Source organism: Tamandua tetradactyla, chromosome 3 (assembly GCF_023851605.1).
Source record: "Tamandua tetradactyla isolate mTamTet1 chromosome 3, mTamTet1.pri, whole genome shotgun sequence".
NCBI classification, from domain to species: Eukaryota; Metazoa; Chordata; class Mammalia; order Pilosa; family Myrmecophagidae; genus Tamandua; species Tamandua tetradactyla.
Window position 1 is genome coordinate 46,954,410 of NC_135329.1, and position 16,602 is coordinate 46,971,011.

General features: G+C 40.1%; 2 pseudogenes; both read left to right on the forward strand.

The window, feature by feature from the left end:
* The first annotated feature begins 2,279 nt into the window (after positions 1 to 2,279).
* LOC143676059 (ubiquitin carboxyl-terminal hydrolase 32 pseudogene) lies at positions 2,280 to 6,140 on the forward strand (annotated as a pseudogene).
* Positions 6,141 to 12,040: 5,900 nt separating this feature from the next.
* On the forward strand, positions 12,041 to 12,619 carry LOC143675547 (dnaJ homolog subfamily C member 5 pseudogene; annotated as a pseudogene).
* The last annotated feature ends 3,983 nt before the right edge of the window (positions 12,620 to 16,602 follow it).

The window sequence follows — 16,602 nt, forward strand, 5'->3', positions numbered from 1 at the left end:
CAACAAGGATGGAAAAAATACAGATCTAGCTGTGTCTTTCAGCTATAAGCAGAAGAGGTAGGAAGCCTGGGTTAGAAGAGGTATCCCAGGATGAAGGAACAGTGAAGGGGAGAAAAAAGAAAAATAATATGTATAGTCTCTGGAGAGAAATCTGAGTAATTCTAAGGAGACATCATTTACTTATTTGGATGAATTCTGATTAGTAAATAAACAAAAATGTGGATTATAGACATACTGTGTGTGTGTTGTGTGTGTGTGTTTCTGTGCTCACACAGACCTGTAAGTCCTTAAGATAGATGACCTCAGAAATGCCAGTGGTCATTGGAGGAGTTCAGTCTGTGTGATGGGCATATGGAAATAAACTATCTCTTCACTTAGATTTATTCAGAAGCAGAAAGAAGTCTGAACCAAGGAGGTTCTGGGAGACTTACAATTGGGGAGGAAGCAAGTCCACTAGAGTCTCCTGAATACACTCTCAATGAAAGTCAGAAACCATAACTAAAGGAGAGGTCAAGACAGTAAGGATATCATGAACTTCTAAAATTTTTCCAATGAGTTGCTCTTTTGTTGCTCTGCTTTGCCCTTTGTATTGGGTCCTAAAACTGCTATAATAAGAATGATCTATTTTGGAAGCTTTAGGGGCAGGTAAGAAGGCAGGACTGATCTGAGCTCAAGCTTGCGGACAGCTGTTCTAGTTTGCTAAGCTGCTGGAATGCAATATACCAGAAATGGAAAGGCTTTTCTAATAAAGGGAATTTAATAAGCTTACAAATTTTATAGTTCTAAACCTATAAAAAAGACCAAACTAAGGCATCTAGGAAAATATACCTTAATTCAAGAAAGACCGATGGATATGGAACACCTCTGCCAGCTGGAATGCAATGTAGCTGGCATCTACTGGTCCATTGCTCCTGGGCTTCGTTGCTTTCAGCCTCTCTTCCTGCGGGGGTTCCTCACTTTGCTTCTCTGGGGCTGACTTTCATTTCCTGGCTTCCCTCAGCTCTCTACAGGTTCTGGCTTGCTTAACATCTCATGGGAAGGCACATGGCAATGTCTCTTGGGCTCCATGCTTCTCCAAACATCTGTGTCTCTGCTCTCCTTGTCAGTTCTGAAGTTTATGTTGACTCTCTCTTTTGGCTCTGTTGTTTCTCACTCTCTCTAAAATGTATCCTCTTTTAAAGGACTCCAGTGAACTAATCAAGACCCACATGGAATGGATGGAGTCATATCTCCATGTAATCAAAAGGTCACACCCTCAATTGGGCATGTCCCATCTCCCTGAAGATAACCTAATCAAAGTTACTGCCCTACAGTACTGAATTAAGATTAAAAGAAACAGCTGCCTCCACAAGATTGAGTCAGGATTAAAAGATGATACAAGAAATTATGTGAGTGAAGTCACAATGCCAACTTTTAGCTAGAGTCTCAGAAGTTTAGAGACCAAAACTTGATCTTAGTAACCCTTCCATTCTATAAATAAGGAAATCAGGACTATTCTGGGGAAGAGAGGAGATGAGAAAAGGAAATGGGGTACCAAACCTACATTGTCCAACATGCATTTTAGACATTGTCTCACCAAATATTCTGTTGTAAAAATAAGGTTGAAGTACGACTCAGAGAAGTTAAGTCAATATTCACAGGATAAACAGCAAAGCAAGATGCTGACCTTGGGCTTATCTAGCTTCAGAACTCATGACCTTTGCAGCCCTCCTGGCTCACTCTCCCATATCATTCCCTATGCTGCACTCCCCAGAACATACAAAGACACACTTTGCAGTTCTGGGTTTGGGAATCTGTTAGTGAAAGCAGGAGCTTATGAGAAGATGACTTTTTGTGATACAAAGAGAACCTCTGAAGTAGATTCTCATTCAAAGAAACATCCATTGGTTATTTCAATTTATAATAGAAGCATGCAATCCTTCACCAGGGCTTCTTGATACAATCTAAGGAAAACAATCTGAATCCAATCTCCTTTTCCAAATTGCTCAACCCACCAAAACCTTTGCCACTAAATCATAACTCATTATCCATCTCAACCACCTAACCTTTAGCTTTCACTGTAAAATAATACGTCTAACTTCAGCCTGTCACCCCAACATTACAAATCTTGTATTAGAACCTAACCAAATGCTCTGCTGTTGTTCAATAAATTTTGATGACATCGGTGAAGTTATGGACTCTGGGTCATTATTGTCCAGTGATGTAATTAGCCAGCAGGTTTTGGGCATAGAAGTCATTCTAAAAGCAGTTTAGAGATACTAAATGATTCAAGAAACATTGTAGAAGGCATATTGGATGCAAGTGAAACACAAAGATGGGTCATCTTACTCTGGAAGGCTATCAGATCTGGAGTGTGAAAAATGTTCTTGCCAATGGGTTTTTGAATCTCCTTTTCCAGGTATGCCACATAGTTCTGGGGTTAAGATGAATAACTCCAGAAGAGGAAAGGCAAATTATTAGAGGAAGGTTAGAAAGAGAGGGAAAATATGGTCTGCAACCAAGACACAACTGGTTTATCATCTCTATGCAGTGGTGGCAGTAGTGAAAAGAACATGTCAAATATGATACCAACCCTGTTGTAACTGAGTCATCGTCTATTCTGAATGGAGGAAAATATTCATTTGGAATAGCAGTACATCCTGGTTGAAGATAGAAGTGGAAGAGGCAGCCTCAGTTATCTGAACATCACAGAAGAAAAATTTTCAGACAACATTTCTACTGTATCTGAAGATTCGGAAACCACTGGCAGTGGTTTTCTGCATTCTACTACAACAAGAGCAGATATGTATTTTGCTTGACAACATGTTACTTCTGACAATAACAACCAGTGTTTACTAGGATCCAGTGGGGATATTTTGCTATGTCTCAATCCTCAGAAACCAGGGGCTATTTGTAACCAGCTGCTAGTAACTCAAGAATCAGTAAAGGCTACCTCATTAACATTGGAAGGAGGATGATGGAAACGAATTCCATAACTGTGGAAAAGATTATGAAATGGTCCCAGAACCTGTGTGGATAGCACTTTATCATTGGTATGGTGCACACCTGGCCCTACCTAGACTTGTGATCAAGAATAGCAAGAAAGATATCCCAGAGCTGGAATTATTTCCTTGCTATCTTCTCTTCATGAGACAGCAGCCTGCCACTAGGACACAGTAGTCTAACATCTGGGTGAATATGGATATGAAGAGCCTGAGAATGTTTCCTCAGCATTTATTGAGAGGGAATGTACCATCTCCGAATGCACCTTTAAAGTGGGTATTAGCCTATACAGGCTGTTTTAGTCAAATGCAGACCATCAAGGAAATTCATGAACAGCTATCTCAGAGGTTTCATATAAAAGAGGATGATATGCACCTGTGGTTATACAATGGTGAGAACTACTTTACTTTTATGGATGATGAAGATTATAGATTGGAATATTTGAAAATCCAGGATAAGCAGCGCTTGATAACTAAAGTTTGCAACAAAAATATGAGTTGGCCTGAAGAGATATCCTTTATAGCAAACAGTAGTAAAATAGATAGACACAAGGTTCCCTCAAAAAAGGAAGCAACAGATCTCAGTAACTTGGGAAACATGTGCTTCATGAACTTAAGTTTCCAATGTATAAGTAATGCACAACCACTGACACAGCATTTTATCTCAGGAAGACATCATTATGAACTCAACAGAACAAATCCCATTGATATGAAGGGGCATATGGCTAAATATTTTGGGGATTTAGTACAGGAACTTTGGAGTGGAACTCAGAAGAATGTTGCTCATGTAAATCTATGGCAGACCATAGCAAAATACACTCCCAGGTTTAATGGGTTCCAGCAACAAGATTCCCAAGAACTTCTGGCTTTTCTCTTGGATAAGTTCATAAAGACTCAGCCAAGTCTGTGAGAAACCATATGTGGTACTGAAGGATAATGATGGTTGACCAGACTGGGAAGTAGCTGCAGAGGCTTGGGACAACCATTTGAGAAGGAATAGATCAATTGTTGTGGATTTGTTCCATGGGCAACTAAGATCTCAAGACAAATGCAAGACATGTGGACTTATAAGTGTCCAATTTGACCCTTTCAATTTTTTGTATTTACCTCTACCAATGGACAGTTATATGCTCTTAGAAATAACAGTTATTAAATTAGATGGTATTACCCCTACAAACTATGGACTAAGATTGAATATGAATGAAAAGTACACAGATTTTTAAAAAACAGCTAAGTGATATCTATGGACTTAAATCAGAACAAATCCTTCTTGCAGAAATACATGGCTCCAGCATAAACAGCTACCCTTGGGACAACCAAAAAAGTGCAACTCTCAATGAATGAATTTCTATTTGCATTTGAAATTCCTCTCCCTGGATCTCCAATTTCAGCTTCAAGCCCAATACAGACAAATTTCTCCTCTTCCCCATCTACAAATGGAATGTTCACCCTGAACACCAGTGGGGACCTGCCCTGACAGATATTCATCCCCAACGGAATGCCAAGCACTTTTGTGCCATATGGAACTGAGAAGAACGTTACAGATAGAATGGTGAAAGGTCATATGCCATTTCTTCCTGACCTTTTAAAGGCTACATCATTGCTATCCACTGAAAAAATATGAGGACAGAATTTTATTTTTTGTCATCTCAGAAGAATCACCCCAGCCTCCTTGGAATGCCACTGATTGTTCTGTGTACTGTGCATACCTGGAAGAAAGACCTGCATGATGCCTTTTGGATTCAAGTATCTCTATTAGCCAGCCCTCTCCCACCACAGGAAGCTAGTCAATATGGGCTACCCATATGACAATATGGGCTACCAATATCCACTTACTCGATGAGTTTTGCAGAAAGATAGGAACTCCTGTGCTGAGCGCCCATGCTATAGATTATGTACAGGCTGTAAAATTGATTGTGGGGAAGACAGAGCTTTCATTGGAAATACCTGTATTGCTGTGGATGGGACCCCACAGCCCTTCACTTCTGACATCAGACATCACAGGAAAGGGTTGTAGATGAGCATGAGAGTGTGGAGCAGAGTCGGCAAGCACAAACTAAACCCATCAACCTGAACAGTTGTCTCAGTGCTTTCACCAGTAAGGAGAAGATGGGAGAAAATAAGATGCGCTACTGCTCCAAATGTAAGACATACTGCTCGGCAACCAAGAAACTGGATCTCTGGAGGCTTCCATTCATCCTGATTATTCACATTAAATTATTTCAATTTTTGAATGGCAGATGGATAAAGTCACAGAAAATTGTTACATTTCCCCATGAAAGTTGTGACCCTGGTGTTTTTAATCGTCCCAAAAGATCCGACTGTCTGCCAATGGAAACCACTCATACCCCAGAGGGATGACCTCTCTGAGCCAAGGATTCCAGTGAGAAGTGAAGAAAGTAGATACTCAGAACTCAACTGGGGAAGAGTATGTGCTACTAAGCAAGAGTTCATCCTCAGTCAGTGAAAACATCATCAATAACCCAAAAGGTTCACCTTTTTCAGCCAGAAAAAGTGGAACCAGCTGTCCTTCCAGCAAAAACATCAGCCCTAACAGCAGTCCACAGACTTTGGGGAGGAGCAAAGGGAGGCTCCAGCTGCCCCAGATAATCAGCAAAAGCAAACTGTCAAGTAGTAAGGAGAGCTTGGATTCCAGCAAAGAGAATGAGGCTGGGCAGATTTATGAGCTGGCCAATGCCTTGAGCCAAGGGCAGTCAACCCAAGCTGACTCCTCAGGACTGTGAGGTAACTTTGGTCAATGAATTCCTTTATGAGTATGAGGCATGTGGCAATGGCTACAGCAGTGGTAAGCTTGAAAACCACAGCAAGGAAGACAGCATTGATGACCAAAGAGAAGTTATTCATATTAAGCTTATTTATAATCTATATGCAATTTCGTACCATGCAGGAATTCTGGGTGTGGGCCATTACATCACTTATGCCAAAAACCCAAACAGCATGTAGTATTGTTACAATGACAGCAGCTGTAAGGAACTTCTCCTTGAAGAAATTGAGTCTGCCTACATTCTTTTCTATGAGCAGCAGGGGATAGACTGTGCACAATTTCTGCCAAAGACTGATGGGAAAAAGATGGCAGACACAAACAGCATGGATGAAGACTTTGAATCTGATTACAAAAAGTACTTTGTGTTACAGTAAAGCTTACCACTCTGGCTGCTAGACAAGCAGGTGGTGAGGGAGGTAACTTTCCATAGCTGACATGTGGCAAGAGCATTGTTTAAAGAAAAGCTAAATGTACTTATTTTATCCTGTGACCCTGAAGCACAAAATAAAAATCCTAATTAAAATAGAGGTTAACATTTACAATAGCAACAATTTTGTTTTGAAGTAGCTCACACAAACTCTCTGGCAGAGAACTTTCTGATAGAGCCCACCATTAGCCTGTAAACAAAAGGGTTTGGTGTCAGTCACCTGGGACCAAATATGAATTTAATTGTGCTTGTCCAGATATGAACAAACATGTAGTGAGTACAGAGTTTACCAAAAATAAGAACAGAATGCTAAGGATTTTTTATTTTGGAGTTAAAGTTAAAAATCAATACATTTTAATTTTGTCTGAGGATGACATGACATGCTACTTTCTTTTTCCTGAAGTTTTATTCCGTGATATTAACATGATGGGAAAGCAAGATCATGAAGGTTTATAAATGATTCTGATGGCAGGGACACAGATTTTTAGGTTTCCTTTTAAGCCATTTCCCACTCTTCTATGTCTTTCTAGCTGTTTTGTTTTTGTTGTGTTTGCGTCTGAGACACAACCAATCTTTGGTGGTAGAGGCATATAATGGTCAGTATGAAAGAGAAGAATCTCTAAGAGCTGTCTGCTTTTTATCCAGAGCCTTGGCTGGGTGACCCTGTGGTAAGAGAAAGCATTCTGGGAAATCCAGCTAAAATGGCCCTCCAGATAGAGGCATATTACTTTGAAGGATATTTCAAGTGTCCTCAAAACTGAATCCCCCAACTGTTGAGTGTGGTGGAACAGTTGTTATTATTTATAGCATCTTCATTGCACAAAGAGCTTCTGGGAAGAAAAGCAACATCAAAGATACAGGGTGTTTTACAATTAGTGGAACACTACTTGTGTTTGCTTGTTTATTTTGCACTTTAAAAGGAGAGAATACATGCAAAAGAACTTTTAAAGACCTACTCATAGGTGATGGCTCTAGGTCTATAATTTAACTTGACTGGGGTATCCCCCCCATATTAAACTTAAAGCAAAACACATCCTAAACACTGAGAATTGTTAAGCATTGTTAGTAAGATTGGTAATTTTAAGAAGTAAACTTTAGATTTATTTGTTTTATTAGCCACTTTTTTTGGAATTTGTCTTTTTAAAATTATTTTACACTAGAGGTCATCAAAAGTTATGCTTCTTTGCTTCATTATTTTCTCTGGTTTTTCAAGACTGGAAAAAAAGGCATAAATGTTACTTATTTCAGGCAGCATTTTTAAAAGTTTCCCTGAATTGCTTTGAAATAAATTTGAAATAAATGTCTCTTTTGGGGTTGTGTATTTTTAAATTTTTAATTCATTTGGACCCTGGATTCTTATTAATTTCCAGATGCCTTTAGCCTTTAGCTTTCCTTCCTCATAAGTAGTAGGTACCAATGTAATTAAGCATTTGTGTTAAAAAATATGAAGCCAGTTACCATCCAGTTCTTCTCAGAGCATTTTGGAAGGTTGTCTTCAATGGCTATCCAACTCTAATTCCTTTCCAGAAGATGACTGTCAGTGCAAGTAAGAAGCAGTGATCTAAAGAGTATGCTGTGATGAAGTCAGACAAATTGTAGACTTTATAGTTTCAGGAATCCATTCATTCCTACTTGGACAAGTCCCATGAAAAAGTAGAAGTTTTAAATAATTTCCTTACAGATGTTTTATTTAAACAGGTAGCACAATCCACTAATATTGTGTGATCTGTGTTTGTCATATTGGTTGTAATTAATTTTTGAATTCCATGAATTAGCAGAAAATTTATTACGTTAACTAGTAACTAGTTCACCTTGTAAATTACTATATAAAACTTGTTGACAATGCACTGACTTTAGAAAGATGTACTGAGATATGAACTGTATGAAAAAGTATTGGTAGTTGTATATGGAGTATCCCTGTTTATCTGTAACTATTACCCACGCAAATTAAATACTGTGGGTGTAAAAAGAGAGAGAGAGAGAGAAATACAGGAGAGGAGAGCAAATAGGTTAATAAAAAAGGCAGAAAATCTGCATTTTTCCCTCCCTTTTGAAAGATGCATAATGAGTCACGCATAAGGGTTTCCCTTCTGATGTCCATGTATGATTTTCCACCAAAGTTAATGGAAATTAACCCATGCATGCCTCATTTACAGGGAAGATTTAGAACCAATGATTTGAATCTTAACTCTAAACAGCTTATCATCATTCCCTTTAAGACTCTTTAGAATCCTTTGTGTTAATGGTCTTTTTGTGTTCCCTTCAATGGTTTGATTTACTACTGAGTCAAATTATACATTCAAGATCTTGAAAATATCCAAATCTTCTCAGAGTGAGACTTAGCTAAGATATAAATTTGAGGAAGACATGGTCCATTGGAATATATCTCATTTTATTTCATACTTATGAAATAATGAGGGTATTAAAATTGCTCTAATTTTCTTGAAAAATAATAGAGCTTGAGGTGGTTTCAGCTGAGGGATTAATAAGGACAATAAAACATATTGTGCAGACGAAGGTAAAGGAATAAAAACTAGGGAGTTGTGATGAAAGCTGGGAAATTTGGGCAGGAATGACTGCACATTGAAGATAATGAACATATGGAATAAATGAACAGACAAGGCAAATGTAGCAAAAAATTAATTCAAGCCCCTGACTTATTTCAAGAGGAAAGGTATGTCGACAGATGGTAAAACATCAGGAATGTAGGATTAAGATAAATTTTAAGAGGACAGGTGTGCAGGACAGAATGGCCTTTTTTGATTCTGAAATGTTCTTCCCACTTTAATATTTCATTGCTGGTTGGATCCCAAGACTCAGTCCCCATTAGGTCCCATTTCCATATGCTCTTATAAATGTGCTATATGTCTTGTCTCTGCTAAATGACTGGAATTTAATGCATTCTGAGAGAGATGTATAGCTCCATCCCTTCTTTTCGGCAGGGATGTTCAGTATCCTAAATTCATAAAGGAGATCCTCATTTAATTAGACCTCCTGCCATTACAGCAAGGCTTTACTCAAGAATTGTAACAAATTTTACATGCATAAGATAGCAGAAATCATAGAGAAAGAGGTTGATACATCTGACTGTATACAAATGTAATAATTTTACATAGTAAAACATCATAACAAAATTAAATGATAAATATTCAATTTCCTTGAGATACAAAGAAATGTTACAAACAAGTAAGAAAAATTAAAAATAGTATTAACAAATAAAATAGACGACAATTAAAAACACAACTAGATAGTATGTGAAAAAATATTCTGATTCATTAGAACTATATTTCAAATTAATATAAAAATTACATGCTGTTTTTCCCTATCAAATGGCAGAGATGAAAATAAATGAAATGACTGTGTGGGAATAAGTGAGAAAATAAATATGATTCTCTCATATGTCAGTAGTGAGAATGTAAATTAGTACAATAATTCTGGATGATAATTTTTCAATTTTTATCAAAGGCCATAAAAATGTCCATACTTGTTGGCTCAAAAACATTGCCTTGCAATATTCCCTAAATAAAAAGGCAAAAAAACAACCAAAGATTTATATACAACATGATTTAATACATACTCATTTAAAGTGGCTAATGGTAGGATACTGGTTTTCTACTAGGATCCAGATAGAATTGTATGTTCATAGGGTACAGCAGGGAAGAAAAAATTGACAAAGCTTGATCAAGATGGCGGCACAACACATCCTATGAGTATATTCCCTTAGAGACAGCTAAATAAAAGGGCAATTTCAATTCTCTTGGAACTCCACAGGATGAACAAAAAGAATTGAGTCTACAAATGTTGAATTGAAAAAAACCTATCGCCTAAAAACGGTAGAGGAGGGGCAGCGCAAATTTGCTGGTCCACATCTTTCCCGCCCCACCCCCTCCATACTCAGACCCTCACGGTTTATGTGATCCACGGTGGCTTCTTCCCAGCTCAGGCACCTCCTGCTGTACTCACTGACTACAGAGCCTCACACAGTGGCAGTTTAGTATCCCATGTGCACTCATGCGTAGGGATCCAAGGTCGTACAGACACATGGCAGCACTTTAGCAATCTGTGCATATGCATTTTAAGTGGGTCCTTGAAATCAGATGACCCATGGCACAATATTTGACAATCTGTACACACTTGCAACCTGGAACCTAACTGCTGGTTCACTTAAATTCAAATACTGGATGCTTTGTCTCTTGACCCCATCTGACTCTGTACGCTGGGATCCCCCAATCCAGAAGTTACTGTAGGCAGAAAAGCCACATGGAAATGGGGAAGTAAGTCATTGTACAGCAGTGTGGGCTCAGGGCTGAAAGCAGGAGTAAAAGGGACATCCAGGGCATAGGAGTGGAACAGAACAAACTGCAGCCAATGGAGAAGAAAATCTGTACTGAAACAAAGAGAACAGCCCGGGAGTTCCAGAAGAGGAACAGAGGAAAGGAAATCCTCTTTCGTATGGGGAAACGGTTTAACCTACTAAGGTAATCTTGAATGTTACTGCATATACTTAAGGTATGATACAGGGCAAGATTAAGGCACAGGAAAGCCTGTTTGAAAAACAAACTGGTACCAATGGACTGCTCTAAAGGTTTCAAATAAACTAGGCCAAAGATTGAAGATGATCATTAATGAACAGCCAATCTGTACTAAAACATTAGGCAAGAGGGAGAAACTGACTTACAAGAATTAGCACATCAAAATAATTATATGTTCAGACATCCACAAAAGATCACATGCCATACAAAGAAACTGAAAGAGATGGCTCATTCAAGGGAAGAAATGAAAACAACAGAGGAAGTACAGACATTGGAATAACTAATCAAAGACATTGAGTCAAAGCTCCTAAATAAGTCCAATGAACTAAAGGAAAGATAGATACTAGATAGAACAAAAGGGTGAACAAAATACAGAATTATAAAGTTTAAAAGGGAACATAACAGAGTTTATGGGGATGAAAAACACAATAATGGAGGTTAAAAATGCACTAGAGGTATCAACAGCAGACTTGACAGGCAGGAAAAAGAATCAGCAAACTAAAGAGCAGGAAAGTTGAAATCATACTATCTGGAGAGTCAATAGAGAAAAGAATGAAAAAAGTGAGCAGAGCATAAAGAGACAGGGTAACATCAAGCAAACCAATATTCATATTATGAGGGTTCCAGAAGGAGAGGAGAAGGGAAAAGAGGCAGAAAGGATATTTGAGGTCATAATGACTCCAAAGTTCCCAAATCTGATGAAAGACATGATTATACATGGCCAAGAATCACAATGAACTCCAAACAGAATAAACTGAAATAGACATAGAATAATCAAAACAGACATATAATAACCAAAATGTCAAAGATAGAGAATTTTGAAAGTAGCAAGAGAGAAACGATTCATCATATACAAGAGATACTCAATATGATTAAGTAGCAATTTCTCATCAGAAACCAGGTAGGTGAGAAAGCAGTACAAATTTAAAGTATTGAAAGAGAGAGAGAAAAAAAAAAAGCCCTGCCAGCCAAGAATTCTATATCTGGCAAAACTGCCCTTCAAAAATACCATTGAGGGTGCAAGGGTGGTTCAGTGGTAGAATGCTCACCTTCCATGAAGGAGATCCGGGCTTGATTCCAGGACCATGCACCCCCAACCCCCCCCCCCCCCAAAAAAAAAAAACTGCTGTGAAAGCAAAGAGCTGAAAGTAATGAAATCCGGAAGAGAAGGGAGAGACCAACAGATGCCACCATGTGCCTTGCCATGTGGCAGGGGAGCCAAGGGCCGACCATAGCCAGTCTTTGGAAAGAAAACATCACCCTGATGGTGCCTTGATTTGGACATTTTTCTCAGCCTCAAAACTAGTGCTCTAACATGGCTAATCAGAGGCAGCACTGGCTGTCTGGGAACCACTGTACCATGTTCTTGGGCTGGATAAGAATGCAAAATCAGATGTCATTAAAAAGTCCTATTGGAAATGTTCCTTGAAATACCACCCTGATAAGAACCCGGACAACCCAGAGGCCAAAGACAAGTTCAAGGAGATCAACAACACCCACGCCATCCTGACCGATGCCACCAAGAAGAATATCTACAACAAGTATGGCTCCCTGGACATTTACAGGGACAAGGAGTTCTGGGAGGAGAACCTGAACACCTACTTTGTGCTCTCCAGGTGGTGGGCAAAGGCCCTCTTTGTGTTCTGTGGGTTCCTGATGTGCTGCTACTGCTGCTGCTTCAACTGCAGCTGGAAGAGCAAGCCCAAGCCCCTTTGGTCAAGGAGACCACCTTCTGTGTGTTCCCAGAGGACTTGGAGGCCCAGTTGCGGTCAGATGAGAAGAGGCCACAGAAATGCCCATTGTGATACCCCTAGAATCTGCCACAGAGACCACCCAGCTCACAGCCAACTCCCACCTCAGTTACCACCGTGACCTAATCCAGCCAGTGCTGTGATTAGAAGGATGAGTCAGCACTGGCCACTTCAACCTGAGAATCAAGGACTGGGGAGGGATTGGGGAGGGAGCTGCTCTGCCAAGAGGAAGGGCAGCTATGGACCTATGAGGACCCTCTGCTGCCCCCACCCCCATACCTGCCCGAGCGCCACCCCTGGCCCATGAAATGCAGTAGTATGCAGTACCTAAAGCAGTTTAGCTATCATCTTCTTTTCCCTTTACTTGTTTTTAGTAGCATATGGGTTACATTTGGCATCCATCTGCGTTGTGGTATTCTGCAGCTTTCTGCAGTGACTAGATATGGAAGCCTTCTGCATCCTGAGGTCACATGCTGTCACGGCTTCAGTCTCCAGGCAGTGCTGGGTGGCAGCTGCATCCAGTGCTGCGACTAGCACCATGTGCCAACTCGCCTCTCCCAGCCGGCCAAGACATTGCCAGCAGGGCTTGGGAGTCTCCCCTACAAGGAGGAAGACTAGACCATGTAGTCTCGGACGTCCCCAGCTCCAACAACAAGCTTCATGACAGTACTAAGCCAGCGTGCGGCCTCCTCTTTCTTGGGTCCTTCCTGTCGGATACAGTTTACATGGGATCTGGTCACCTTTGTTTACCTCACATTGTGGTTGGGTTTTTCCTGGAGGTAAATGTGTTATGGAAAGTGTAGGAAGATGCCCTTTAGATATTGAAACTTATAGTGTTCTCACTGTAGGTTTCCTTGTCACAGGTGACTCGAAGCTTTTGTCTCTGCAGGTGGCACCTCACCAGGTGTGTGCTGTGTTCCTTCCTGCATTCCTGTCCTTCTCTTGGCTTCTGGAAGGGCCCAGGGCTCCCAGGATCTGAGTGGATGGCACCGTATTTCTACATTCTCCCCTGCTTCTCTCCTCTGCATCACACCACATTCCTTCAAGTCTGCAATTCCTTTTTGTCATCCTTTTTGTAATACTACACAAATGGTAGTATTAACACAAATGCATCTTTGATGGGTGGAGATTTCAGGGTTGCTAATGGGTGAACCTATTCCTAAGTCTTTGGAAAGAAAACTCCAGGGGTGATTTGGTGATGGGCTGCTTCCCACCCCCCTTTTTCATGCTTCCCAGATCTATGCACCTGGTTTCTCCTCATCTCCTCCTTTTGTGACCATTGATGTCCCTGGAGGAAGGCCTTCCGTGTCCTCTGGCCAACTCGGGGAGACTCTGGGCCCTTCTGGACTAGATATCAGCAGCCAGCTCACAGAATCCCTTCTCCATCCCAGATGTTGTGGGAGTGCCCTGCCAGGTAGAAGCTAGGGAAATGTGGGTTGTGGGTTCTGAACTGTGCTCCTACCGAGGGGCCACTGCCACACCACTCCGTTAGCTGGTCCTAGCCCTGGGCTGGTTGGTGAGTCCTGAGGACAGCAGGGGTTGCTGACAGACCTGGCTTCTGCAGAGTATACCTGACAGCTGTTGCCTAGTCATCAGTTTCAACAGAGAGAATGAGGGGGAGAAGAGGTGGCATGGTGTACTGCTCTCTGGGTCATACCCCAGAAGGCCCAGTTTCAAACTCAGTCTTCCCTGCATGCCTCTCCCATTTCTCTTTCCACACAGCCAAGACCCAGACGAGGATTGGTTCAACTTGACCAGGAAATGGTCAGAAGTCACAGCGAGTTGAAGACAAACCTGGATGTTGCTTAGGAAAGAGATTCTGGGCCCAGCCTGGGGCTGGGGTGGAGACCCCATCCATGCTGTGGGAAGAGCAATCTTGAGTGTGATGACTCTAGGCTGGTCCTTGGGCATCTCATTTGTCCCATTCTTTTGCTTTTAGCACATTAAGATGATCATGAGGGCATCTGGCGAGAGGGCAGACAGAGCAGTGATCTAAGAGACAGTCTGTTAACTGGTGGGTCATGAAAGCAGAGGGAGGAGTGAGACAGGAGGGCAGTCTTGTGCTGATTCAAAAACACAATGGAGAATTCCTCTGGAGATATACACTCTAATGAGCCTCTGTAATTTTTCTGGGAATAACAAGTGAATTGTTTTGCCCCAGAATGGCTAAAAACCACATTCAAAACTTGCACTCAAGTTCCCCTTCATGTAGAAACCTCACTGTCTTCAATGCTGTGGTACTTTAGCAGTGGATACAGGGTGCCTGGCCCCAGCCTAGTCTGGGCTCACCTGGTACCCTGTGCCTATGTTATTTTCTATAACATTCATAACACTATTGAATAAGTAATAATCATATTTCTATGTTATAAACATACAGAATATAAGGAGGTAATGTGTGAGAGAAAACCACACAGAGTGGGGAAATGGGGGGGATATAGGTGCAGAATTTATGTATCTGATTGAAGTTAATTGGTATCATTTTTTATCTAGTAGTTTATAGACTTAGGCTGCTTAATATAAACCCCATGATAACCACAAAGAAAGTATTTAAAATATATACAAGAGTTGAAATGAGAAAGGAATCAATCAGTTACATCATAAAAGATCAACTATGCACAAAAAAGGTCTGCAATGAAGGAAAAGAGGGCCAAAAATGATCAGATGTATAAGAAACAAAGGATAAAATGGCTCAAGTAAGTCCTACTTCATCAGATGTTACATTGAATGTAAACGGATTAAACTGTCCAATCAAAAGACATGGGCTGGCAGAATGGATACACAAGCATGACATAACTGCATGTTGTTTACAAGAGACTCACCTTCAATCCAAACACACAAACAGGTTGAAAGTGAAAGGATGGAAATCAATATTCTATATGAATAGTAACCAAAAGAGAACTGGCTGGGTGGGGAAGGGGAGGGTAGCTATTCTAATATCAGATAAAATAAACTCTAAGTCAAAAAGTGTTATAAGAGACAAAGAAGGTCACTATTATATTAATTATCCACCAAGAAGATATAACAATCGTACACATATTTGTCTTGTATCACAGCGCCCCAAAATACATGAGGCAAATATTGACAAAACTGAAGGAAGAAATAGACAACTCTACAATTATAGTTAGAAAATTCAGTACAACACTTTCATAAGCGGATTGAACATTTAGATAGAAGAACAATAAGGACATGGAAATCTTGAATATTACCATAGGTAAACCAGACCTAACAGACAAATACAGAGCATTGCATCCAAAAATAGCAGAATATACATTCTTTTCAGGATAGATCACATGTTAGGCCACAAATGAGCTTCAACAAATTTTTAAAATATTGAAATTATTCAAAGCATCCTCTCCAACCACAATGGAATGAACCTAGAAATAACAGAAGAACAACAGGAAAATCCACAAATATGTGGAGGTGAAACAACACACTATTAAACAATCAATGGGCCAAAGAAGAAATCACAAGGCAAATTGGGAAACAACTTGAGATGAATGAAAATGAAAGTACAACATACCAAAACTTATGAGATGCAACAAAGGCCATCAGGAAAATGCAAATCAAAACCACAATGAGGTACCTCTTCACATCCACTAGTATGGCTAGTATCAAGAATGAATAAATAAATGAACATGGTGTTGAGGATGTGAAGAAAGAGGAACCCTTATCCTTTTCTGGTAGCACTGTTGAATCATGCAGCCACTGCGGATATCTGTTTGGCATGTCTCAAAATTTGAAAATAGAATTACCATGTGACCAAAAGCAATTCCTTTTCTTGGTATATATGCTGGTTAATTTCATGTGTCAATTTGCCAGGTTTTGGTGTCCAATTGTTTGGTCAAGCAAACACTAGCCTTCGCTGTTACTGTGAGGACATTTCATTGATTTAAATAACCTGTAAATCAATTGTTACCTATGCTGATGACATCTACAATCATCTGAGGAGATTGTCTTCAACAATGAGAGAAGTCTTATCCAATAGTTGAAGGCTTTAAAAAGAGAAGTGATGATTTCAGCAATGATTCAGAAATTCAGAGAGAATTTCCATCTCTACTTTAGGCAGCCAGCTTCTCCAGGGGACTTCATTGAAAACCTTCATTGTAGTTTCCAGCATGTAGCCTGC